The sequence below is a fragment of the Triticum urartu genome, chromosome 3 (assembly GCF_003073215.2).
Source record: "Triticum urartu cultivar G1812 chromosome 3, Tu2.1, whole genome shotgun sequence".
Lineage (NCBI taxonomy): Eukaryota > Viridiplantae > Streptophyta > Magnoliopsida > Poales > Poaceae > Triticum > Triticum urartu.
The window spans coordinates 606,907,323-606,934,558 of record NC_053024.1 but is presented as its reverse complement, the minus strand read 5'-3'; the positions used below and the strand labels follow the sequence as shown (position 1 = coordinate 606,934,558).

The 27,236-nt window shown below is 48.2% G+C and overlaps 1 pseudogene; it reads left to right on the top strand.

Moving 5' to 3' along the window:
- The first annotated feature begins 4,614 nt into the window (after positions 1 to 4,614).
- On the top strand, positions 4,615 to 5,276 carry LOC125548829 (annotated as a pseudogene).
- Positions 5,277 to 27,236: the final 21,960 nt, after the last annotated feature.

The following is a 27,236-nucleotide window of genomic DNA, read 5'->3' as shown; positions in this document are numbered from 1 at the left end:
AGCATGAACAATAGACAATTATCATGAACAAGGAAATATAATAATAACCATTTTATTATTGCCTCTAGGGCATATTTCCAACATCTCCATCGTGTGGAACCGGACTAGAAAGCTGCGTCAATGATTCCCTTTGCCCACCGCTATGGATCGTCCATCCATGAAGAACACCTGGGACTGGAACCTGGAGGAGGACATGTAGCCCATCTATAACGTGTAAGTGGAGTACGGTAATTGTGAACGGTAGCGCTATGAATATATGTAGACTGGTCGTGCACAAATTTATCACATGAATTGGAGATGAACTTGTGTGGCATACTGGCATTTGTCCTTTAGAATTTATTGCTAGTAAATGTGTTATGTGTACGTGCAACTTGTGTAGTTGTTGCACGGGCTCCAACATGCTCTTTGCGAAAAAAAGGTGGCGCGGCTTTGGATATACGTGACGTGGCGGCATCATACAGTAGCATTGTTCGCTATAGTTGTAGTACACTCCTACTAGGACGAAAACTCCTATAAAACCTTGCGCTTGGCTCTTTGCCTCTTCGGGAGGTTCAATAGTTCGTACTCGTGTGAACCTTGCACTTGGCTCTTCGCCTCTTCGGAAGGTCCAACAATGATGATACTACAGTACAATATGCTTCTGGCAATCTGACATCGATTGAACTGCTGCACGTCCACTGCGAGGGCGAGGGAGAGGGAGAGGGAGAGGGCGAGGGTGCTGTAGTCAAAACCCTCTCCTCGTCCTGCGAACCACCGTGCGCGTGGGTGAGGGAGAGGCGTAGTAAGTAAGCTTCTCCACGTTCGGCGAGTTGACGAGACACATCAAAGAAGTACTAGTACTAGTACTAGTACTAGTAGTCCATACTACGTCCTTTCCGATTAATATGGCTTAATTTGAAACGAGAAAAATACACTGGCGGTCAACGTATGTAACAATACGCTCTTTACGGTCACTATATATAGTTTTGCGGCGATTATACGATCACTAGCTCATCGTAGAGCACCGTATTGCACCCTACTGACCGGCCACATAGTCGACGTGGCACTTTGTTGACTGGTTAAATTGTCACCTGGTTTCTGGGTCCCACCTGTCAGTTGGCGGAGCAAAGAAATCAGTTAAACAAAACTTTACGCAAACGCGACACGAGTCCAACCCTTGCACGCGAACCGCCCTGGCTGTGTATGTGAGTGCATGCACGTGTCCTCCCTCGGTCTTCCAACAAAGATTGTACATCGGCTATAAAACAAAGAGTGTAGTACATGATGTACATCTACACTTCCAATGCATTTAGCCTTTAATCTAAATCGATATTGATTGACTAATGCACCAACTTATGCTGTAGGTATAGGCTACATGTCTATCCTTAATTACAGCATGCAACGGCCTTCATTTAATCTTCTTATCTCAATGGTCGCATGCACACATAAGTCTGCTAGTTTTGGCCGTTAATTATGCCCTGGTCAATGTGTAAATCTCTAAATGTACAGTCTTTCACGGACGTAGGGAGTAGGTTGAGCACTTGAGCGTGATCGTGTGTGTTGCGTCGTGTGCTGTGTGCCGCATGGGTGCGTGAGTGTTGGGTGCGTCCATGTGTATGTGTGAGTGTTGCATGTTGCATGCATGCATGCATGCACGGGGCTTACTCCCTCCCATTGACATGTTCATATTTCAAGCTTCCTCTGTTCCCTCCATATGGTGATACTCCCTCTGTTCCCAAATAGTACGGGGTAAAAGCCTCCCTCTGTTCCCAAATACGGAGTATTTGTCTTTCTACAGATTTCAACAAGTGACTAGGTACGGAGCAAAATGAGTGAAGTGAGCATAGAGGCATAGGGATACTATAGAAAGGAAGTCCTCGCGATCCATTATTCCCCATATCGGTCAGAGAGAACTATTCAACTAGTCTTCGCAGTGAAGTGACAATACACGCTGCAGCAGATGGGACACGTAATTAATAAGCTGAACCAGCGTGTTGGTGTTACTAAACCAGCCTTACCCAGTACTGCCATCTCTTCTTCCTCCTCTCTTCTTCTTCCTCCTTTCTTCCCCATCGTCGGCCGCACACCATTTACCCCCACTCACTGCTCGCCCGCCCGCGTCATCTTCCTTGGTAGCTCGCGCGTACCATATCCCCCCGCTCACTGCTTGGCCACAGGAGGAGAAGCTTCTTCGCTCGCCCGCCCGAATCCATTTCCCCGTTGGCTCGCAGGCACCGAAAACCTCAATGGCAGAACCGACTGACACGCAGAGTCGTGATTGGAATTCCCTCCCTGATGTTCTATTGGAGCAGATCTATAGTCGTATGGACCTACTCAGCACCGTCCGTCTGGCCGCATGCTCGGTGTCTTTGTACCGTCTACTCGTCTGCAACCGGGCGGCTCTTTTCAAGACACCCTGCTTGCTGATGCCCGATCCTCGCAGGTGGCCCAGACACTGACTTGACGATCCTACAGAGGTTGCCGTGGTGCCCCTCGACATGCTACCACTACCCGTCCACCCGTCCTTCATGCGCGGCCACTACTAGGCGGACATGAAGGCCAACTGGATCGTCCTCATCCACCACACCGGTAGTCCGTGGCATCTCGTGGATATCTACACCCAGCGAGAGATCACCCTTCCATCGTTGGATACCGCCGCCATCGAGCCTCGCGGCCCGCCGGACACTCCTGCCTACTACGCACGAGACGCGTCAAGCTTTTGGCTCGACCTCTGTTTGCAGAAAGTTGTAATCTGCGAAGTGCCCACACCATCAGAAGACTACATGGATTACAAGCTCATTGCCTTGTTCAACATGGGATTAGTCTATCTGGAATCCGGTCGCCATACATGGTTATGGCTCATCATCAATCCTGTTGAGGCAACATTTCTGTCTGATGCTATAGTGCACGATGGCATCGTTTACGCGGTCGACGCACAGATTGGCTGCCTATACTGGTGGAATCTATCGTCGTGTAATTGTTCTATCTCATCTTTACCTTATGAATACGATTGCCTGTTCATTTGTTACAAATTTAGAATGCATAGCATGTCTATAACCACATCATTGCAATATGTTCCTCTCATTTCCTAGATTTTTATGACCACACATGTTATTGTTAGAGTTGATATGAGAACAATTGGCATCTAATGATTGTTAGAATACATATTATGAGCATAACATCATGATTGCTATATGTTACTCTCGTTTACAAGATTTTTATAACAACGCATGTTATTGATTAGAGTTGATATGAGAACAGTAGTAGTAAGTGCTATGGTAGAATATGAGTAGGCGTTGTCATAGTTGTTTTCCTCTCATTGTTACATATGTTTGAACCATGACATATTGCCAGAATATGAAAGGCATTGACTTATTTTTTTTAACTTGGGGTATGATTATGACCACGGCATTGCAATTCTCTGTCTATGATATGTGTCACTGTTATAATAATCTTAATTCCACACATACTCTGAACATCATTGTTTATTTTTGTCCTTTTGGTCTCCAATTTGAATTGTTGCAGCAGACGCAAATGCGCTGGCCTCCATGATTCCAGGACCTGGAATCATACCAGCCGATGGGTGGTGGTTTATCACTCGTTCAGCTGACGGCGGTCATTTGATGCTCATTCGCACGTACCAAATTGACCAAACCATTACATCAAACCACATGCAGTACAATGCGTGGGGCGTTCGTGACATTGATGGCTATGGCTGCTTCGTGTTCGAGAAAGATCCCAGCTACGTTGGGCCAGGCGTATTCAATTGGAGGCGGTTTTACAGCCTCGGCAACCACTCCTTGTTCCTCGGGCTCAATTATCCGATCGTCCAACCAATCATCGATCATATCACCGGTGATGATTACTGTGCTATGCAACTTCATTCGCGAGGGGGCTGTGTTTACACATCATACCATGGGTTTCATGAATCACCATATCCAGAGATTCGTCGACACAGCTCGTTGCCAGATAATCTTTAGTGTGTGAAAGGCATCAAGCTTCCATGCGATGGATGGCTTTTGCAAACCCGACATGCGGCGATGTGGTTCATGCCAACAGCAAATATGGACAACTTGATTCGTGCTGATATCTAGACTGAGCCATGTATTCTGCTACTGTAGCACGACCCTCTTTTGTTGGATATTATGTAATGTTGTTAGTTTGAAGCACTCCTCTGGTTTGAAGGATAGGTACCTTCCTGGGATCAAGTGCATCCTAACTCACCTACGTAGGATGTACTGATAATGATGATGGAGATGCTGTGCAGAAGCCATATATATATATATATATATATATATCAGTTAGACTTCAAGTGCGTACTTGTTAGTTAAACCTATGTATAAATTGTGACACTAAATACGACTAGTAAGTACTCCAGTACAGTAGCAGTACTAGTATACGTCGGTCAAATTATTCATCATGTCCACACATTGAATTGACGTGACAACTCGCTGCGCGTGAGGTGACACAAGAATCCTAGCAGCGTGTTCGGGTATTCTGGACTTCAAATTTGGAGTACCACTTATCTGTCGAAATCTTTCATCATTCACTTAAAACAGTCGATTGATCATACATTGAGTACCATATAACTGGAATTACCGATGCAAGTTGAAGAAGGATTGGCCGGTGCTGCCAGCTGGCGTCAAGTTCGATCCCACGGATCAGGAGCTGATCGAGCACCTTGAGGCCAAAGTGAGTGCTGACAGCACGAGATTTCAGTCTCTCATCGATTTGTTCATACCAACCATCGATAGCGAGCACGGCATATGCTACACCCAACCTGAGAAACTTCCAGGTAAGACACCGATCGGTCGCCTACTTGCACAAACATATTCCTTTGTTTATAGCTCTATTTTTCTTTTTAGACGCAGACCTGGTGAAGCAATTACAATTTGACAGTCAATAAAAAGTGAAACAAGTGACTGCAACATGCCAAAGATGTTATGTAAATGCCAACTAGGTACACTAAAACCTGTATTCCACAATACTGCAGGTATCACACTGAGTGGCCTAAGGAAGCATTTCTTCCAGCGCAATTCCAGGGCGTTCAAAAGGGGCACGTGGACGCGTCGCAAGATACAGTCGGAGTGCGGCCTGCACGCGATGTGGCACAAGACCGGCAATACCTTGCCAGTGATGGTCAACGGCCGGCAGACGGGCAGCAAAAAAAGGTTCTGGTGCTGCACACCAACAAGAACTTCGACCAGCAGAGGACCAACTGGGTGATCCACCAGTACCACCTCGGGGACCTGGAGCAAGAGAAGGAGCGGGAGCTGGTCCTCTGCAAAATTTTCTACCAGACGAACACTAGGGCCAGGAGTAAAAAGATTATAAGTTAGTTTCGTATTGGTAGTTTTACTACCTTGTCGTCCGCAAGTTGGTATTGTTATTAACGATCTTTTGGTATGAACTTGCATTTGCTTCCAACCATCATGCCGAGGGTCGACGTGGATATAAAGCTGAATCATTTGTTTCGAAACGAATTTTCAGGCACCTGATTTTTATTTGATGGGTAGCATAAGCAACCGCCATTCGAATTCCCAGTTCTCCAATTTTTTTGAAACAAGTGCATGCAGTTATTATCACGATAAAAAAACAATATCCGTGCTGCATCCCAGTTATCAGTCTGTACTTGCAGAATTCTCTCGTTTATTGAGCACATATATTGTTTTTTCAGGTCGAGCAAGTTTCAACTGGGTTGTAGACTGCCCAGGGTTGGTTTTATTTTTAATAGGCCAAGCCCATGACGACAACGGGGCACAAAGATCCAGCAGGTATCTACTGGCCTCTGGCCTGCTAGCGTTAGTTATATTTTGTCTTACAACATCCGCAGGTAGTTTTTTTTTTGCTGAATCAAACACACAGCCCAGTTCTATTATCCTCTTGAAACGCATGTCCTACATCCGTTTTCTAATCTCTACCTATAGTTTTACTAGTTCATATACACGTATCATTATATTGAAAACACATAAAATTCCCTTTTCATATTTTTGTTGTTTTTTCCCATCCAGTGCTGATTTTTTTACCACTGGTTTTCCCTTAAACCAACTCAATTGTCCCACGTCTTATTTGCTTACAAAAACAAAATGATCTTTTTGGCAAATCAATAAGTTCTTAAAAAAATGTTTATCATTTTGGGTTTACAACAGTTCGGACTCCACCGAAATATGAAAAATAAGGTTGAACTTTTTGACCGTGGTCCTGGGCAGAATGTGAGATGTAATAAATTACTTAAGAATTAGCAAATGGGCTGCAACTTATAAAAAATAGCAAATGGGCTTTATGTTGTCTGCCACAGATTTGGAGGCTGACTTGTGGGCCTACTAAGTTCATGAGTACACAAGGTTTCTCAAAAAATAAACTTAGTCAACAATCGACTCTACCAGCGTCAGACCGTTAGATGTCAATCTAACGGCAATTGTGCTTCTTCAGTCTCTGATCTTCCTGCCCCAGCCGCCCAAACCAGCACCGTCGGAACCGCCTGCTCCAGCCTCCCGTGGCCGGCAGTGCTGCTGGGCAGGCCTCACGGCCCCATCATACTCGCATCCCTGGCCTGTCTATCCCTCTACTCACCCACACCTCCTATTATTTTCCGGCGACGGCAGCCGAACCAGTAAACCCTCATACTCTCCACCACGTGGGCAGCCACTGCCGTGTCTTCCCCGGCTCCGTGTCGTTCCCTTCGTAGGCCTCGCCGTCGTCCACCGCCCTGGTGCTCTCGGCGCGGCGTGGTCAACGATGTCCATCCAACGGCCGTAGTGCTTCTTCAACCTCTGGTCTTCTTGCCCCAGCCGCCCAAAGCAGCGCCGGTCGTGCCTCATGCTCCTGCCTCCCGTGGCCAGCTGTGCTACCGCGGAGGCCTCACCGTCCCCGTACTACTCCCACCGCTGGCCAGGCCATCCCTCGACTCACCCACTCCCCCTATTATTCTGCGGCGACGACAGCCTCACACCGCAGCCGAACCAGTGAACCCTCGTACTCCTCTCCGCGTGGGCATCCACTGCCGCGTCTTCCCCGGCTCCACGTCGCCCCCTTCCTAGGCCTCGCCGTCGTCCACCGCCGTGGTGCTCTCGGCGCGGCGTGGTCAATGTGGTCAACGACCGACTTCCATTGGAAGAGTACTGTACGTGGAGAGGCTGACAGCTGGGTCCACGGCAGCCGCAAGGAAGTGCCTCCTTATTACGCGCAAAATAATTATTCCTCCACCTGACAGCACGGACCCATCGAACGGGCCACCAGTATTTTGTGGAAAAAACGTTTCCCCCCTAACTGCTAGGACCCACCGAACGGGCCACTGTATTTCGCGAAAAAAAAACGTTTGCCCCTGACTGCTGGGACCCACCGGACGGACCACCATATTTTGCGAAAAAAAACGTTCCCCCCACTATCAGCTCGGACCCACCGGAAGGGCCTCCTTATTACGCACAAAAAATGAATACTCCCCCTGCTAGCTGGGACCCACCATGGTGGGAGGCTGACTTGTGGGCCTACTAAGTTGACAGGGATGGAGGGCTTTGTCAACTTAGTCAATATGAACGATTCTAGCTCCAGTGACCGTACGATGTCCATCGAACGGCCGTCGTGCTTCTTCAATCTCTGCTCTTCCTGCTCCAGCCACTCAAACAAGCACCGCCGGGACTGCCTGCTCCCTCCTCCCCGCGGCCGGCTGTGCTGCCGCGCAGGCCTCACCGCCCCACCGTACTCCCATCGCTGGCCTAGCCATCCCTCTACTAACCCACACCTGCTGTTATTCTCCAGCGACGGCAGACGAACCAGTAAACCCTCGTACAGTCGTACTCCCCTCCGCATGGGAAACAACTGCCGAGTCTTCCCTGCCTCCGTGTCGTTCCCTTCCTAGGCCTCGCCGTCGTCCACCGCCCTGGTGCTCTCGGCGCGGCCTGGTCAACATGGTCAACGACCAATATGCATCTGAAGTGGACTGTACGTGGAGAGGCCGATAGCTAGGTCCACGGCCACACGCAAGGAAATGCCTCCTTATTACGCACAAAATAATGATTCCTCCACCTGACATCAGGGACCCACCGAAAGGGCCTCTGTATTTCGCGAAAAAACTTTACCGCCGCTGACAGCTCGGACCCACCAGCTATATCTTCGCACGCAAGGAAGTGCCTCCTTATTACGCACAAAAAAATGAATACCCCCCTGTTAGCTGGGACCCAGTATAGTGGCAGGCTAACTTGTGGGCCTACTAAGTTGACGGGACTGGAGGGCTTTGTCAACTTAGTCAATATGCATGATTCTAGCTCCGGTGACCGTACGATGTTCATCCAACGGCCGTAGTGCTTCTTCAACCTCTGGTCTTCTTGCTCCAGCCGCCCAAACCAGCGCCGGTCGTGCCTCGTGCTCCTGCCTCCCGTGGCCGGCTGCGATGCGGCGGAGGCCCCACCGCCCCCTACTACTCCCACCGTTGGCCAGGCCATCCCTCTACTCACCCACACCCCCTGTTATTCTGTGGTGACGGCAGCCTCACACCGCAGCGAACCAGTGAACCCTCGTACTCCTCTACGCGTGGGCATCCACTGCCGCGTCTTCCCTGGCTCCGTGTCGTCCCCTTCCTAGGCCTTGCCATCGTCCACCGCCCTGGTGCTCTCGGCGCGGCGTGGTCAACGTGGTCAAGGAACGGCTTCCATCGGACGTGGACTGTACGTGGAGAGGCTGACAGCTGGGTCCACGACCACAGCAAGGAAGTGCCTCCTTATTACGTGCAAAATAATTATTCCTCCACTTGACAGCGGGGACCCACTGGACGGGCCACCATATTTCGCAAAAAAATGTTTCCCCCCTGACTGCTAGGACCCAGCAGCTACACCTTCGCATGCAAGGAGGTGCATCCGGGTAAAAAAAACAAAATTGTTGGGGATATTACTACTAGTATGGCCCGCCCAGGAGGGGCCGGGTCAGCCCTAATGGCGGGTTACAGAAGAAGCCCAATAAACATTCAAGGTGATAGTTTACTAAATGTATAGAAGGCCCAAAGGCCTGGGGCCGGCTTAAGGCCTGATATTGTAAACCACTGTATGTAAGGAAAGACTTGTAAAGAAAGGCATGTGAGGGAAGTCACCGAGCCGGACACGATTATGAGCTGGCCGAGACTCTATAGGCCACCAGGCGTCAACCCGTGTATATAAGGGGACGACCCGATGGCGGTTTAGGGCAAGAAAACACCAAGTCGATAGCCAAGCCGGCGAGTTGAGCCTCTTGGAGATCGAAACCTCAGCAATACCAATCCCAACTAGACGTAGGCTTTTACCTTCATCGTAAGGGGCCGAACTAGTATAAAAACTCTCTCGTGTGTCCTTTGTCCCGATCAACCCCTTTAAGCTTCCTAGTGCGATGGCCCTATGACTAAGTCCTTGCTCTAGGACATCTGTCGTGTCAACTCCACGACAGTTGGCGCCCACCGTGGAGCCAGCGCACGGTGGATTTGAGTTCTTGAAGGGCAACTTCGAAGGGCTCAAGGGATATGCTATGGGCCGGATGACCAAGAGTCGTCGCGGCAAACTCTACATCGACGATGAAGGCTGGGGCCCCGAGGCCGGCTCGATTGAGTATGGGTACCGGGTCCCCTTCGGCGGAATTCATGTCTTTATCGGCCGGATCGGCGAATCAGGCCCTGAGCCGGACGTCCACACCAACCTCATCAAAACGGCTCAGCGCCGGGTCCGCCCGTGTTCAATCTGTCATGAAACATGCCTTCGTAGGCTGCATCCATGGCGGTGAATACTCCGAAGGATCGATGGAAGGCGGGGAGACGGTCGTCTGCTCTGATACTGCATCATCAATAGGTGAGACGGACTCGTTGTACCAGCTGCAAGATGGCATGCTCGGGGGCTGTTCCGATGGCAGCAGTATTCCGGACCCCCTTAAGCCGCCAAATTGGGCCAGAGTCTTCATGGCGGGATGCAGCCCAGGCAAAACTCCACCGCAGCGGCAGCAGCGGCTACCGGGTCGGCAGCAGCTGGGTCAGGAGACCCCGCGCACCCCCCGGCTCAGGTTCTAATGGACCTCATGGATAAACTGATGACTTTGTTGACTGCTGTGGTAGAACCGGCGGATAAAGCCCAGCACAACACAGAAGTGGCACGCGTGCGGGAGGAGATGGTGCAAGCTAAAGAAAATCTAGCCGCGGAGGAAACCCGGATGGTAGCAAAATGGGCAGCTCTGGATGCTCGTGCTTAGCAGCTTCAAGCAGAAACTTTCCGGCTCTCGGTGGATCTTAATGCGTCAAATGAGGTCATGAGGAGGAGGCATCAGAAAACTCAGTCACGGCTAACTCTAACGCTGGATCCAAGGAGCCTGTTCCATACACCCGGAGCTGGGGGGCAACCCGCCAGAGGCAAACCAGGTCCCGACACCCGGTGCACCAGTTCAGCCACGCACCATGGAGCCGCCTTGCATGAATACAGCTCCTCCTCGTTATGTATCAACACCCCCGGGTCACTTCTCTTACCCTATGGAAAATCTCATCACGGCGTCGGCTCGTTTGGCAGCTCTCCCAATGGAAGGCGACTCACCAGCAGCAATTGAAACCCGGAGGGTAAGAGAACTACTTCAGACAGCTTTGGCCCAGCAGGATGCATACTCCTACAGTCGAGACAGGATTCATTCAACTCCTCGCCCAAGCCGGAGCCCGAGTTATAGTAGGCACATGGAGTCTGCAGAGATGTCAAGTAATGCTCAACGCCACAACCGGCCATACAGGCATGAGCCGGTGCGGGCTGGAGCCCTTAACTTGGCGGCTCAGATAGCAGCAGAGCAGGCGGCTCACCAAACCTTCCCGGCTTATCCAGCAACCACGATTGAGGCAGGAGTGGCCACAAGAACCGGAGGCGTACCTTGCCTGGTCCCAGCCATACGCAATGAGCGGTTACCCAAGGATTTCAAGGGGCCTCGTAAGGTGCCTAATTACACGGCTGACCTACAGCCAGGGGCTTGGATTGAGAGTTATGAGATGGCTATGGAGCTGTTGGAGGTTAGCGATGCTGCAATGGCCAAGTATTTTACCATGATGTTGGATGGAACGGCTCAGACCCGGTTGAAAGGATTGCCACCCAATTCTATCGGCTCATGGGCAGAGTTGAAGGCACAGTTCATCCAAAACTTTAAGGACACGTGTAAGCAGCCAATGTCGATTGTGGACCTGACCAATTGCAAGCAAGAGGATGGAGAATCTACAACCCATTGGGTGCACCGGGTCAAGGAGATAATACATTCATCTGATAATATGGATGCCGACTCAGCAGTTTTGATGTTGGAGAAAAATTGCCGCTTTGAACCTCTGAAGCAGAAGTTGGGGCAGCTTAAACGTGACTGTAACGACATGGGGACGTTGATGGCAGCTCTTGTCAAGTATGCCGATTCTGATACCACCAAAGACCCGGTGTCTGATGAACAAAAGGCAACGAAGGGAAAAAAGAATGGCAATGGCAAGGGTCACCAGCAGAACCTGGCGAATCAAGGAGGTAATAAACGTAAGGCTGATGAGTTTGTTGCTAATACTAATGCGCGGGGTGGTAATCAGCGGCACAAGGGCAGGCAACCTCCTCGATCGGGCGGGTCAGGCCCCACCCTTGAGCAGTTGTTGAATGAACCTTGTCCAAAACACGGCACCCGGGAGAAACCAACCACCCACTTGTGGAAGGATTGCATGATCATGAAGGCATTTAAAAATTCAAATGCATTTGATGGGGGTCACGACCCAGGTGGCGGCTCAGGTGGAGGCGGCTTTCAGGGCCCGGGCGCCGGTTCAAGCGGAGGAGGTTTTCACGGTCAGGGTTATCCTGGTCACCAAGGAGGATATAATCAGCAACACGGCCAAGGGAATCAGCAGCAGCAGCAATCTGGCTATCAAAGCAACCCAAAGCAGTTGAGTAGTGGACAGTATCATGTCTTTACTACCAGTTTATGCAAGAGGGACCAGAAACTCCACAAGAGGGCTGTCAATGCCGTGGAGCCGGTAATTCCACGTTATTTACGTTGGTCGGAGCAGCCTATTGTGTGGAGCAGAGAGGATCACCCGCCCCGGGTTGATAATCCGGGTCACTTGGCTTTGGTGGTAGCACCTCAGGTTGGTGGGTACAAGTTTACTAAGGTGCTCATGGATGGAGGCAGCAGCATCAACATCCTCTACTATGAGACGTTCCACCGGATGGGATTGATGGATAAAAATCTTAAACAATCCAACATTGTTTTTCATGGTGTGGTACCTGGTAAGTCGGCATACCCAGTTGGTAAGATCGAGCTGGAAGTAGCCGTTGGGGATGAGTATGACTCCAGAGCAGAAAAATTATCCTTTGAAGTGGTTAAGTCAAAAGCCCATATCATGCTCTGTTTGGGCGGCCGGCTTATGCCAAGTTCATGGCTCGACCGTGTTACGTATATTTGCAGCTCAAGATGCCGGGTCACAAGGGCACCATTATAGTCCATGGGAGCCGGAAGATAGCTTTGGAATGTGAAGAAGGTGATGCTGCCTATGTTGAATCTGTTTGTGCAACAGAGGAGTTGAAATTCTACAAGGATCATGTTGACCCAGCGGACATGACGTCATTAAAGAAACCAACAACAGAGCATGAGCCAGAGTTAAAATTCAAATCAGCTGATGACACTAAGATGGTTGACTTTGTGCCTGGCGATTCATCCAAACAGTTCATCATCAGCGCAAATTTGGATCCGAAATAGGAAAGCGCGCTCATCGAGTTCATCCGTGAGAACCGGGACATCTTTGCATGGAAACCTTCAGACATGTCGGGTGTCCCGAGGGAACTCGCTGAGCACACTCTTAATATCGATCCAAAGTTTAAACCTGTCAGACAGTTTCTCAGGCGGTTCAATGAAGAAAGGCGCAAGGCCATCGGAGAAGAGTGGCCCGGCTCTTGGCAGCCGGGTTCATTGTGGAGGTCTTTCACCCAGAATGGTTAGCTAACCCGGTGCTTGTACTAAAAAAGAATGGTACCTGGCGTATGTGTGTGGATTACACAGATTTGAACAAGGCTTGTCCGGCTGATCCTTTTGCTCTTCCCCGTATTGATCAGATCATTGATGCTACGGTGGGTTGCGCACAGTTGAGTTTCTTAGATGCTTACTCCGGTTATCATCAGATTAAGATGGCAGTCAAGGATCAAGAGAAGACAGCTTTTATAACTCCTTTTGGGGCTTTCTGCTATGTGTCTATGCCTTTTGGGCTTAAGAGTGCCCAAGCGACTTACCAGCGGTGTGTGCAGAATTGTCTTCACAGTCAAATTGGGCGCAATGTTCATGCCTATGTGGATGATATAGTGGTGAAATCCATGGAAGAGGAAACCTTGGTCACAGACTTGAAAGAGACTTTTGATAATCTTCGGGTTTACAAGATGATGCTTAACCCGACCAAGTGTGTTTTTGGAGTGCCAGCCGGTAAGCTCTTGGGTTTTCTGGTGTCTAACCGAGGTATTGAAGCTAACCCGGAGAGAATCAAGGCAATTACATCTCTAGCCAAACCAACCTACGTCAATGATGTTCAGCGACTGGCGGGTCGTTTATCTGCTTTGAGCCGGTTCATAAGCCGGTTAGGGGAAAAGGCTATGCCTCTGTATCAGTTGATGAAGCGGATGTTTTTGTTTGGAGCGATGCTGCGAATGCTGATTTTGAGGATCTGAAGGCACAACTGGCTGGGCCGTCGGTCCTAGCTGCTCCAATTGAGAAGGAACCGCTATTGTTATACGTGGCTGCCAACTCACGGGCTGTTAGTGTGCTTATGGTGGTAGAGCGCAAGGAGGCTGGCAAAGAGCATCCGGTTCAGCGGCCGGTTTATTATGTCAGTGAAGTGCTAATTGAGTCTAAGCAACGATATCCACATTGGTAGAAGCTTGTTTATGGGGTGTTCATGGCAAGCCGGAAGCTTAAGCATTACTTTCAGGGACATCCAATCACTGTGGTTAGCTCTGCTCCTTTGGGAGACATTATTCAAAACAGAGAAGCCACAGGGCGAGTTGCCAAGTGGGCAATTGAGCTTGGGTCTCATGGGCTGAAGTATGTTCCACGTACTGCAATTAAGTCTCAAGCCCTGGTTGACTTCATCAATGACTAGACAGAGATGCAGATGCCAGAAGAGAAGCCGGACAACACATATTTTACTATTCATTTTGATGGATCTAGGCAATTGGAAGGCTCGGGGGCTGGAGTCGTATTAACTTCCCCACGAGGTGATAAATTTTGTTATGTGTTACGGTTGATGTTTCCATGCACTAACAACGCAGCAGAGTATGAAGCCTTGCTCCATGGTGTTCGAGTGGCAAAGGAGATGAGCTTGAGCCAGGTCAGATGTCTTGGTGACTCAGATCTAGTGGATCAATAGGTATCTGGCAAGTGGGATTCCAAAGACCCTCTCATGGCGGCTTATCGCCGAGAGGTCGATGCTGTTGCAGGATATTTTAAAGGTTATCAGGTGGAACACATTGACCGTCGAAAGAACGAAGCAGCTGATGCTTTAAGCCGGCTGGGGTCTCAGCGTAAGCCGGTACCGCTCAACACCTTTTTGGATGTTTTGCATAACCCCTCTGTCAAGTTGCCCATAGAAGAAGATTTAGCTGTTCCTGACCCGGAGGCGCAGTTGGTGGCGGCTCTTCATGTCATCCCAGATTGGACGGTGCCGTTCTTGGCTTACATGACCCGGGGAGAGTTGCCAGCGGATGAGACCCTGACTCGGCAGATAACCCGGCGATCTAAGTCCATGACAATTTCGGATGGAGAGTTATTTCATCACAGTGTTTCTGGAGTGTTTCAACGGTGTGTTTCCCCCGAAGAAGGTCAAGAAATCCTTCGTGAGATCCATGAAGGAGATTGCAGTCGTCATGCCGGGTCAAAATCTTTAGTGGCTAAAGCGTTTCGTCATGGTTTTTACTGGTTGACGGCTCACGCTGATGCAGAAGATCTGGTCAGTAGATGTGATGGATGTCAAAATTTGTACGACGAGCACATGTGCCGGCTCAAGAGCTCTGGATGATTCCAATCACTTGGCCGTTTGCAGTCTGGGGGCTTGACATGGTGGGACCTTTCTAAAGGTCTAAGGATAAAAAGACATGTCTCTTGGTGGCTGTTGATAAGTTCACCAAATGGGTTGAGGCGGAGCCTATGAGTAAGTGTGATGCAGCCACGGCGGTTCAGTTCATGAAAAAAGTAATCTTCCGTTTCGGTTTTCCACATAGTATTATCACAGACAATGGCACTAATCTGTCCCAAGGGGCTATGGAAGAATTTTGTCAGCGAGAGCACATCCGGCTTGATGTTTCTTCTATAGCTTATCCTCAATCCAATGGTCAAGCTGAGAGAGCCAATCAGGAAATTCTGAAAGGGCTAAAACCCCGGCTTATGGTTCCTTTACAGCGAACGCCGGGTTGTTGGGTAGAGGAGTTACCTTCAGTGTTATGGAGCATCAATACTACACCCAACAGGTCTATGGGTTACACACCCTTCTTCATGGTTTATGGAGCAGAAGCAGTATTGCCCAGTGACTTCCGTCATGACTCGCCCCGTGTGGCGGCTTATGTTGAAGCTAACAATGAAAAAGCCAGACAGGATGCGCTTGACTTGTTGGATGAAGAAAGAGACTTAGCAGCAGCGCGGTCAGCAATTTATCAACAGGACCTGCGTCGTTATCACAGCCGCCGGGTTAAGTCCAGGACTTTTCAGGAAGGCGACTTGGTGCTCCGGCTCATCCAAGATCTTTCAGATGCACACAAGTTATCCCCACCTTGGGAAGGACCCTTTGTGGTCAGTAAAAATTTAAACAATGGGTCCTACTACCTCATTGACGTTCGAGAGCATGCAGACTCATGTAAGTCGGAAGAGGAGACCCGCCGGCCATGGAACATTGCTCAACTTCGGCCATATTAAACCTGAGCCACTGGCTCTCAACATGTACATACGTTCACGTTGTATATATTATGATAAGCAATAAAGTAAGACCATCGGTCTCCTTTCTTTTCACAGACTATACATCTTTATTATTTCTTACTTACAAATGACTATTAAGGAGCTGATCATATTTGAATCAAGTTTAACCTTTTTAGTCCGGCTTATGATCGTATCCGAATCTAGTTGCAAATCTCAAGGTCACTTGGGGGCTTCCTGTTCAAACATAGGTCATATTCGAACCAAAGAGAACATAGCTATTGTAACCCTCTTGATCGGCTCAAGGCCAAACTCACTTGGGTGCCTCTTGATCGTATCCAAATAATAGCTTAACCCCTTTTGAGTCCGACTTGGATCTTATTCGAATCAGGGTCGTTAAAGACCTCTCCAGGTCATTTGGGGGCTTCCTCTTCAAATATAGGTCGTATTCGAACCAAAGAGAACATAGTTGTCGGTACCCTCTTGATCGGCGCAACGCCAAAGCAGGGGGGCTATATGGTCGTATTCGAACCTTAGCTTAACCCCTTTGGTCCAGTTTACTGATCGTATTTGAATCAGAAACCCCCAGCTTTTTGAATACAGAGTTCAAATTATGTTTATTATCTGTTGCTTGCCTTTTAGCTTTTGTTGTTTCAATATTACAAATAAGATAGCCTGGTTTTCTTCACCGGCTCAATTATTGAACAACACAGCAGCCTGGGTTATTCAAACCGGTGGCTCAAGGATGCAAAGTTCACCACCCGGATTATTAAACCCGGCGATCTAAGGATCAACAAGGACAAGTCTTTTTCTTGTATTCACAGAAACAGAGTTCAAATATCGCAGAGACAAACATTAAATGTTGCATACATTGACATCTAGAAGCACGAAGCAGATTCACATAGAAGTATTTTATGCACGATGGCATAAGCAAACATGCGGTGTTTTAGCAACTAAAGTTATTACAAGGCTTTATAAGCCTATGAAGATGATCATTGTCCCTCCCTCGTTGGTTCACCACCTTCTGTTTGCTGGAAGTTGGATTTTGACCAATCAAAGCCGTTCATGGCGACAAATTCGGCTTCGTCGTCAATCATGCCGATCGGGTCAATTTCCGGAGCAAAGGTATCTTCTCTCACAGTTGGGATCAGATCTGCTACTTTGTATGAAGGAGTGGCCATCTTCTTATTTTCACTATCAAAACCGGGCTGGTACTTGTCACCATTGGTGTCTTCTCCAAGACTAGTCGCCTGAGGCCGGACTTTGCATACACACGCTATGAAATCATCCTGATCAAACGGAGACCCGTCCTCCTTTACAGTAGGGTAACCTCTTGCTACGTCCGCCGGGTCTAAGTCTGGCACCCAAGCCTTGGAGCGGCTTAGGGCAGTCAAAGCTCCGGCTCGCGCGCAGGAGCGTTTTACTTCTTGGAATCTAGCCGGAAGGATGGACAGCTTCTTCAGGACATCGCTAAGCCGGTTGGGTCCTTGGTTTGCAGGAGAGATAGCGGCCAGAGCCCGTTGTGCACCAATGTACAGTTGTTCAACCAAGGTGTATACTGCCTTTAGTTTAATCAACGGGTCTTGGCTCAGATTTTTACTTCACGGACCTGCATATATTTTTAACAAGAGTAAGTTGGCGGATCATATTCCGGTTTAGCAAAAATTATACGAAAGGTCAACTCAGGCAGCTAACCAAAGATAACAGCAACCATCTGAGACACCCGGCCCTTCAAACTGTTCAGCTCTGTTGAAATTTCTTTCAGAGCTGTTTCGGCTATCTCAACTTGTCGGGTCAGGGGCGTTTTCTCATTTTCCCAAGCCTTCTCCTTGGTAGCAAAGCTGGTCTTCAAGTTTTCCGTTGCAGAAAGGCTCATTTGCAGTTTGGAAGTGGAAGATTTGATTTCAGACTCTTGACTTGCTAGTCAGGTCTTTGCGTCCGATAATTGAGAATTCAATTCAGACAATGCATTCTGTGAAACGTTCAGATAAGTCAAGACTTGGTTTCAAATTCCAGTATTTAAAATCAAGATTCAAGTCCCAAGTACTTTACGAATAAACCACTTGACACTTCGGGGCTAATGTATGCCAAATCAAATTTTTACGACTCTACCAACATATTTGAAGTCCCAAGTCCTTTACAAAGTAACAACACTTGTCACTTGGGGGCTAATGTACGCAGTTCAGCAAGTTTATCAAGGTTAAACCGGAGTGTTAAGTACTTTGCAGATGGTTTAAAATTCTGAAGTACCGATTCATTAGTGATCAAAATAAACTGGTCCTTGGGGACTATGGGTGAAGTTTTGTTCTATCGATATCAGGCAAACATTCAGAGGTAAAAGTCTCGGCCTATATTTTAAGTCTATAGGTTATTCCATTTATCTCATAATCTAAAGATTTGGGGGTTGAAGGAATATTGGTAAACCGGAAACAACGTACCTCATACTTCAACTGAAGCTGCTTGACCATCTCGATCTCAGACTCACGACTGGAGTGTACATGACTGAGATAGCCGGATAAGATATCACTGGCATTAAGACGGTCATAGTTGGCAACATCAAAGCGAACCTTCTGCCTCTCCAATGCTTCTTGCTTAGCTGTGCACCGAGCCAATACCGTTGGGTTCCCCGGCTCAACAAAGCGGCTCCCAGTAATTTGAACATCTTGAACACGGGGAGACGGCGGGTCGGTTGAGCTTGACGGTCCAGCCGTAGAAGGATTCATAGTTGCTTTGTCAAGGGACGACTCCGGAGGATTTGCTTCATTGACAATAGGCGGGTCTTCTGGGGCGACAGTTAATGGAGAAGGCGGCCTAGCCAGCTCAGATGTTAGTACTGGCGGGTCTTCCGCCGGTTTTGTTACCTTCGCCTTCTTGGATTTAGCCTGGCCGCTAAGAAAAAATATTACAGGACAGTCAGCATCAAGATACAATTGATTAACCCGGAAGAAAAAAGCATTTCTGATTACCCAGGAGCAGTCTTGAAAGCAGGAAATTGTGTTTGTGATGAGTCGCCTGAGGAACGAGACACCTCCTGAAAAGGTAAAAGAAAGGAGTTAAAAGGACTACAATGAGCAGGAATCATTAAAACAAGTTAAGGACAGTAATAAGTAAACCTCGTTCGGGCGTTTCTGAGGGGTCTGTTAAAGGACGACGGGCGGTTCATCTTCAATCTCAACTTCACGGTGGCTTTCATGTTGCTGCTTTTTCAAATGAAAGTTGGGATCCAAGTGAGCTAAGGGGTTAGAAAACCTTACTTTACGGATCACTCGTGGAACTTTGTGTCTTGGTAAGGGCTCTGAGTCGGAGGAAATGATAGTTACCTCTGCTTCCCCGGCCTGACTGGCTCTAGTGTCATCCTGGTAAGGATCAGTGTCAATAAGATTGTTAAAAAATTGGCCAAGGGAATCAAGGGCTACCTCCGAGTCAAACATGTCATCAAATTTCATTAAATCTTCAACAGTGGTTTTCTTCTTCTTCTTCGTTTTCTGGGTCGTCTTCTTGGTGTTCATGGCGGCGGCTTTCGCCTTCTTGGCAGCCTCGTGGTCATATTTCACCTTCCAAAAGTCAGAATTGGCCTGCAAAGACAAGAAGAAAGATCAGTGCTAAAGTAGTATAGCTGGGCAAAATACAAAGGAAAAGAGATCAGAATATGCTTACTTCTGGTACCGGGTTAAGCTTGCAGAAGGGGTTTAACCCAACAATGCTGCAGTCTTCATATTTCCCATTCACCAAAAGGTTTGACATTGAAACAATGCCTTCTTCGGTGAGTTCAACTGGGCTGTGACGAAGAGAGTCGTCCGGGCCTCCACCGTATTCATACATCAGTTTTGATCGACGGCTTAATGGAATAACCCGCCATGAGATCCAGCAGCGGGTCAGATCTACTCCGGTTAAACCGTTCCCCAACAAAGCGTTGATTCTTCTGATGGATGGAAGCAACCTCTTGCGTTCAGCAACGGTGAGTTTATCCGGAAGGGTGAACTTGGAGTCAAGACGACGGGGCGGTAACTCGGTAGCGGCTTCTCGTTTGCTGGAGAGATATCAAGACAGTAAAACCAAGTTTGGTTCCAGTCCTTTGGGTGACTTGGTAAAACTATGAGAGGGAAGACAGCACCCTGACGGCGCTGAATTGAGATGCCTCCAAGTTCTAAGCTGGGACCGTTGGTGCATTCGTTCTGCCGGTTCAGATAAAAGTACTCTCTAAACAGCTCTACGGTCGGCTCTTGCTGAAGATACACCTCACAGAGTACTTGGAAGTTACAAATATTGGAAATGGAATTGGGTCCAAGGTCCTGGGGATGGAGTTTGAAAAAATGAAGGACCTCTCTGAAGAATTTTGAACCGGACGGTGAGAAGCCACAATTCATGTGGTTAGTGAAGACAATCACTTCTCCGTCTTTTGGATTGGGGCGTTCTTCCTCCGGGTTAGGAGCACGATAAGACATGACATTTTTTGAAGGCAGAAACCTAACAATGAAGAACTCTTTTAACTGTTCCTCAGTTATGGATGAGGGGACCCAGTTACAGACGGTGGGTGTCTTTGACGGCATGATGTGCAAAGAACTGAAAAATAAGTAATGGCGGTTTAACTAAGGGCTAATGACATATAGGGAAAAGAAAGCCGGAGCGGTAAGCCGCCATGACTATAGATTTTCTCAGAAAGCAGATTCAGCTAAGTGTTGGCATAAACACATTTTACCAAGCTATCATTATTATTTTGGATCAAATGGCTGTTCTGAAAAGAAAAATATTCTAGACCTAAATATCTAGTACAGATGGGTTCATCAGCTATAACGAAGCATCTATATAGAGAAAAAGGGATCTACGGCTATCAAAATGAATGCCAAACAACTACCGCGCGAGTTATATTTCCTTTTTGGATCCCTAGAGGCTGCGAAGGAAGAACGATCGGGAAAGTTCATGAAGAATGATGAAGAACACCGACGAACTCACAAAGCCCTAATGCAGATCTAAAAAGATTAAGAAGGTGAGATTTAGGGGTGCGGATTCGCTGCGGAGGTTCGTCGCGTTTTCTCTGGACAAGTCAGGTCGATGCAGCGGCCTGAGGTGGAGACGAGGAGATCTGAGGCGGCGGCGGCGGCAGAGCTCGGGCGGCAGCGAAGTAGAGAGAGGAGGAAGACGACCGAAGGAGGAGAATGAAAAAGACCTAAGTGGTACCTATTTATAAGGGAGTAAGCGAACAGGCGGGCACGAAAATCAAGGAGTCCCGAATAATGATTATCCAAATAAACGGACGCCTCGATTCTCGGAAGGCATTAAAAATGAAAGATCTGTTGAAAGATGACGTCATGAAGGTTTTTTGTGTTTTCAGAAGATGACGTCACGGCGGGTTACGGAAGTTTTCAGACAGAGGATGGATTCCACCTAAGTATTGAAGATTGACAGAGAACAAAGTTCAAAATCAACCTGGGGCCTAAAGTTGGGGATATTACTACCAGTATGACCCGCCCAGGAGGGGCCGGGTCAGCCCTAATGGCGGGTTACAGAAGAAGCCTGATAAACATTCAAGGTGATAGTTTACTAAATGTATAGAAGGCCCAAAGGCCTGGGGCCGGCTTAAGGCCTGATATTGTAAACCGCTGTATACAAGGAAAGACTTGTAAAGAAAGGCATGTGAGGGAAGTCACCGAGCCGGACACGATTATGAGCCGGACGGGACTTTGTAGGCCACCAGGCGTCAACCCATGTATATAAGGGGACGACCCGGTGGCGGTTTAGGGCAAGAAACAACCAAGTTGATAGCCAAGCCGGCGAGTTGAGCCTCTTGGAGATCGAAACCTCAGCAATACCAATCCCAACTAGACGTAGGCTTTTACCTTCATCGTAAGGGGCCAAACTAGTATAAAAACTCTCTCGTGTGTCCTTTGTCCCGATCAACCCCTTTAAGCTTCCTAGTGCGATGGCCCTATGACTAAGCCCTTGCTCTAGGACATCTGCCATGTCAACGCCACGACAAAAATGATTCGCCCCCCTGACTACTGGGACCCACCAGCTACATCTTCGTACGCAAGGAAGTGCCTGACAGTCAGGACCCACCTGGTCGAAGCGTACGTAGCATTGTCATTCTGGTCGTGAACGTGTACGTACATACTGGTCGATGTAGAGGCACGCACATGTCATAGTAGAGGCGCGCACGTAGCATGTACACGTACGTACAGCAGCCAGGGTGCAAGAAAGAAAATACGGCCACATATGTGTACATACGGGCGGGGTCTCGAACGCCTACTCGCGCATACGTACGGCCAGGGCTCGTGTACATGACTGGGTCGGAACGGAGAAACAGCGTCGTCGTCGTGTTCATGGGGAGGCAACGGAATGCGTCGTGTTCATCGGGAGGCAACGGAACGCGTGGGAGCCAACCGGCTGGGTCAGAACGGAATGTGTGGTCATGTTCATCGGGAGGGCTTGGACGGAACAGGCGATGGAAACGAGGCCTGGCGTACCGCAGAACGGAGGAAACGGACCTCCTACGATCGAAACGGGGGTCCTGTTGATCGGGAGGGGTGTGGCGTACCGCAAAACGAAGGAAACAGACCTCCTACAGTCGAAACGGGGGTCTTGTTGATCTGGAGGGGTGTGGCGTACCACAAAACGGACGAAATGGACCTCCTACGGTCGAAACGGGGGTCATGTTCATCGGGAGGGGTGTGGCGTACCGCAAAACGGGACTCCATTGGATACTGTTCATCTCCACCGTCAACCTCCTCCAGCCTCCACGGGCTACCGTCGACCTCCTCCAGCCTCCATGGGCTCCTGTTCATCCAGCCTCCACCGCGCGCTACTCCACCGGCTACTGTTCAACCACCCCTCCACCGTCTACTATTCATCCAGCCCTCCACACCATGGGGTCCTGTTCAACCACCCCTCCACGGGCACCACTCCACCGTCTACTGTTCATCCAGCCCTCCATCACACCACGGGGTCCTGTTCATCTAGAGGCAACGCCACCGCTCACTGTTCATCCACCCCCCCCCCCCCCCCCCCCCCCCGCAACGCTCACTGTTCATCCAATCGATCGGCTTCAGTTAGCAGCAGTAGCGAAGGAATCGCTCGATCGGGTTCAGTTAACAGCCATCGATCGATCGCTCGGGTTCAGTAACGCATAGCCTGCAGTGCAATCGCTCGGGTTCAGTTAGATCCCAACGCCTCGCTCAGGTTCAGTTAGAACCAACGCCTCGCACACACGCGCGTACGTGTACGAGAGAAACGCGCACCGCTCGGCCCCCGACCTCCCACCGTAACCGGGAACTTCCCGAAATTTTCCTCCCCCTCGCTTCTACCATGGTTTTTTCCGTCATGGACGGCCCAAAGAATGTCATGCAGCTACGCCTGCGACCCGCCCAGGATGAAAAGCCCATTTTTTGTCATATAAGTAGGAGCCCACCACATATATGATGATACCGGGTTTTGTCACAATTATCGTCATAGAAGTGTCATATGTATGACAGAAAAAAAATTCGTTCGGCCCAAAATGTCAGGGATGTGTCTTTTTTGTAGTGTAAGCTTGAGGAAGAAGTATATGTTGCTCAACCCCTAGGTTTTGAAGATCCAAAGCATCATGACCAAGTCTTCAGACTCAATAAGGCCCTCTATGGCCTCAAGCGGGCCCCTCGGGTGTGTTATGATACTTTTAAGGAATTGCTCATGAATAAAGGCTTCAAACCTGGCTCCCTTGACCCAACTCTTTTCACCAAAACCTATGATGATGAATTATTCGTGTGCCAAATATATGTTGATGATATTATCTTTGGCTGTAATAACCAATGTTACATTGGTGAATTTGCCTATATGATGAGTGAGGAATATCAAATGTCTTTGATGGGAGAATTGAAACTTTTCTTAGGTCTTCAAATTCGTTAACAACGCAACAACATCTTCATATCTCAGGAGAAATACCTTAAGGATATGTTGAGGAAATTCGGCATGCAAGATTGCAAAGGCGTCAAAATCCCTGTGCCCACAAATGGCCATCTATGCACTAATGAAAATGGTATAGACTTTGATCAAAAGGTATACCGCTCCATGATTGGCTCTTTATTGTATCTATGTGCATCTAGTCCAGACATTATGCTTAGTGTTTGCATGTGTGCCCGATTTTAAGCTACACCGAAGGAATCACGCCATAAGGTTGTGAAGCATATTCTTCGATATCTAGCTCACACACCAACACTTGGATTATGGTATCCCAAGGGATCGGCTTTTGATCTCATTGGATATTCTGACTCTGACTATGGTGGTGATCGTGTGGACCGCAAGTCAACATCAGGCACATGCCATTTCCTCGAACGATCCTTAGTATGTTGGTCCTCGAAGAAGCAGAACTGCGTATCACTCTCTACTGTTGAAGCTGAGTACATTGCTGTTGGTTCGTGCTGTGCTCAATTACTATGGATGAAGCAAACCCTCAAGGACTATGGCATCAATGTGAAGAATGTTGCACTCTAATGTGACAATAAGAGTGCCATCAAGATTGCTCATAACCCAGTTCAGCACTCGAAGACAAAGCACATCCAGATCCGTCATCATTTTCTTTGAGATCATGTGTTGAAGGGAGACATCTCTATCGAGCACGTGAAGACTAAAGAACAGCTAGCCGATATCTTCACAAAGCCCTTGGATGAGAAGAGATTTAGCAAGTTGCGGTGTGAGCTAAATATCTCAGAATATTCAAATGTTCTTTGAAAAGGACACACATCCTAACACTTATGCAAAATTGATGACTTAGATGTGCAACACACGAAGTAACGTTTTTCTTCAATCAATGAAGACTAACCCTCTAAGTGTGAAGAAATTAACGAAGAATTTGATTCTCAAAGCCCTACGACAATTGTACGCGGCGTCTGAAATTATCATTCTTATACGGTGGGTCATGCTACCAACAAAAGTTGAAAATCTTCGATTTGAGTTTTTCTTCAGTTTTGAAATTCCTCAGTTGTTCAAATTCTTCAACTTTGCAAAGTCTTCACTCTTTCCGACTGTGTTCTTCATTGGCTATATATTTGAGTTTTCAGTCCTCCACAACATTCACTTATTGCTAATTCTTCAAGTAGACTTTTCTGCCAAGTGAATGTGATCGGACCCTTCCCCCTCTATGCTAAACTCAATCCAGTCTGTTCACAAATTCTTCACGTGCATTCTATTTGAAACCCGTTCAAAATCTTCACTGTGTCCCTGTCAGCTGAAGAATTTGAGAACGAAACATTAAAAATATCTCAATTTTTTGGCTTTTGCCGCTCAAACAATTCCACATCCCATGATATGATTATTCTATTCACCCACGATCTCCACCTCACTGTAAGTGGGTGACACATGTCGCTAGGATGAGAAGGGTCAGGAGCACGTTCATCCAATTTCTTCGGGCGAGCGGTTTTTCACCTCGGCTATAAATAACCCTCACCCTCCTTAGATTGCATTTACCCCGCTCGACCTCACTCCCCTCGCTCGGGCTCTCAGACCTAGCGCCGCCGCTACCTTCCATCGTCGCCGGTGAGGAAGAGCTTTACTGCCTCGACCTCGTCGCCATCATACTCGAGCCGGCCGCGGAAATCTTCTCTCCGCCGCCGCCGTAGGTGTCTTCCACCGCCAAGTTAGGGCGTGGAATATCTGAACGGACGAACTTCCAATCTACACCTCCCAGTTCGTCGTGTTCTTCATCAAGGGTAAATAAAATCTATTTTTACTGCCCATGTTGATTCTGATAATTTTCATAAATTCTTCAAAAGGTGTTTATTCCTCATCTTCCCCACTAGTTAAACACCTCACATGGAGATGTTGTTGATCTATTTCTCTAAGCAATGTTTTTCTTCAAGATTCCTCAATTGTGTGGATTTTTTCAATCTATACAACTCTGGAACCTAAGTCAAACACCGCTTAGTGAAATTCCTCAAGACACTCCTGGTCAAATTCCTCAAACTTGTTCTCTTTTGAAAAACTTCTGAGAATGCATGTGACCTTTCCAAATTCTTCGCACCAATACACTGTTCACAGGTACACATGTCTGCCGCTGAATCACTAGGTTCTCATCAACTTAACTCATTTGTAGCGTTCCGCGAAAACAAATTGCATACCTCTTCAGAGAATTCTGTTGTTCAAATTCCTTAATTGAAGAAAATGGTTGATGGCAAGAGACCTCAGAAGGGAGGAAAGAGACTTGAAGTGAATATTGCTTTCAAGATCCCTGATGATATCTATGCAGGGTACTGCACTCCAGCTGAAGAAACGAAGAATGAGTGCAAACTGCGCATTCAGAGGATAGAGAGGAGATGGGCACAAGAATGGAGGGAGTACGGATATGTCACTCCTCAGTACATGAAGAAATTCGCTTTACACCCTCCTTGCCCAAGATCTCCGTTGGCACCTGGCCAAATTGCTGATCCCACTAGCCTCAAGCGTGGTGAGGACTATCCAGATGAATAGGCCAAGCGGCAAGCCAAGTTGGCCAAAATGGCCAAGGAAGCTGTGATGAAATTCAACAAAGAAGCTACTGCTGCCGCTGCTGAGGCCTTTGCAAGCAAGCCCAAGAAGGTTATGCCCAAGAAGCCTGCGCACAAGCCCAGTTCCTCAGCTGCAATGCCCTCATGGCCAAGCTCATCGAAGCCCTCACGGCAAATTCCTCAAGCAGCTCCAGTCCCTCGTTGTTTCAAAATCCTCAGCTGCTGCTGAAAAGTCCTCAGCACATGCGCACCTCGCCTCGTGCCAAAGGACAACTGGTATCTCAATTGCTTTAGGAGCATCTACAAGTTCTTCAGCTCCTTTGCAGTCCTCAATAGGCCCAACTTTGCTGAAGACAAAGGCCACTACTGGACGAGGCACACTGCCAAGTCCTCACAAGAAGCAGGTTGTCTTCCATGTGCCGTCTAGTGAAGACGAAGCTGATGATGACGAATTAGAAGAAAGCATCAGAGACAGACAGCAACGGGCCGCTAGTGCCAAAGGCAGCAATGTGCCTCTTCTGCTGGACCCAAGTTGATCCTAGACTTCATTGATCTCTGGCACAAGGACCCCAACACTCCTATGCCTGATTTCAAACTCACACCTGGCCAGAATCACATGTTGACAGCCTTCATAGGCGAAGAAAAATGGAAGTTTGAAAAGGCTAGGCAACTGAAGAAAGCTCAGTACAAGAAGGACCGTTTTCTGAAGAAGCATGTTGTCAAAATAACAACTGGTGAACTTGTGGCCATGCAAGCTAAGATCAAAGGACTCAGTGATGAATTTGACGCCTATCATGCAGATTGGCTTGTAGCCAAAGTTAGATTCGTCAAGATGGCGAAGGGATTCACCTCAAAAGTTGAAACCTCATCACAACATGAGAATCCTCAGGCTAAAGTATCTGATAAGCCTACTGA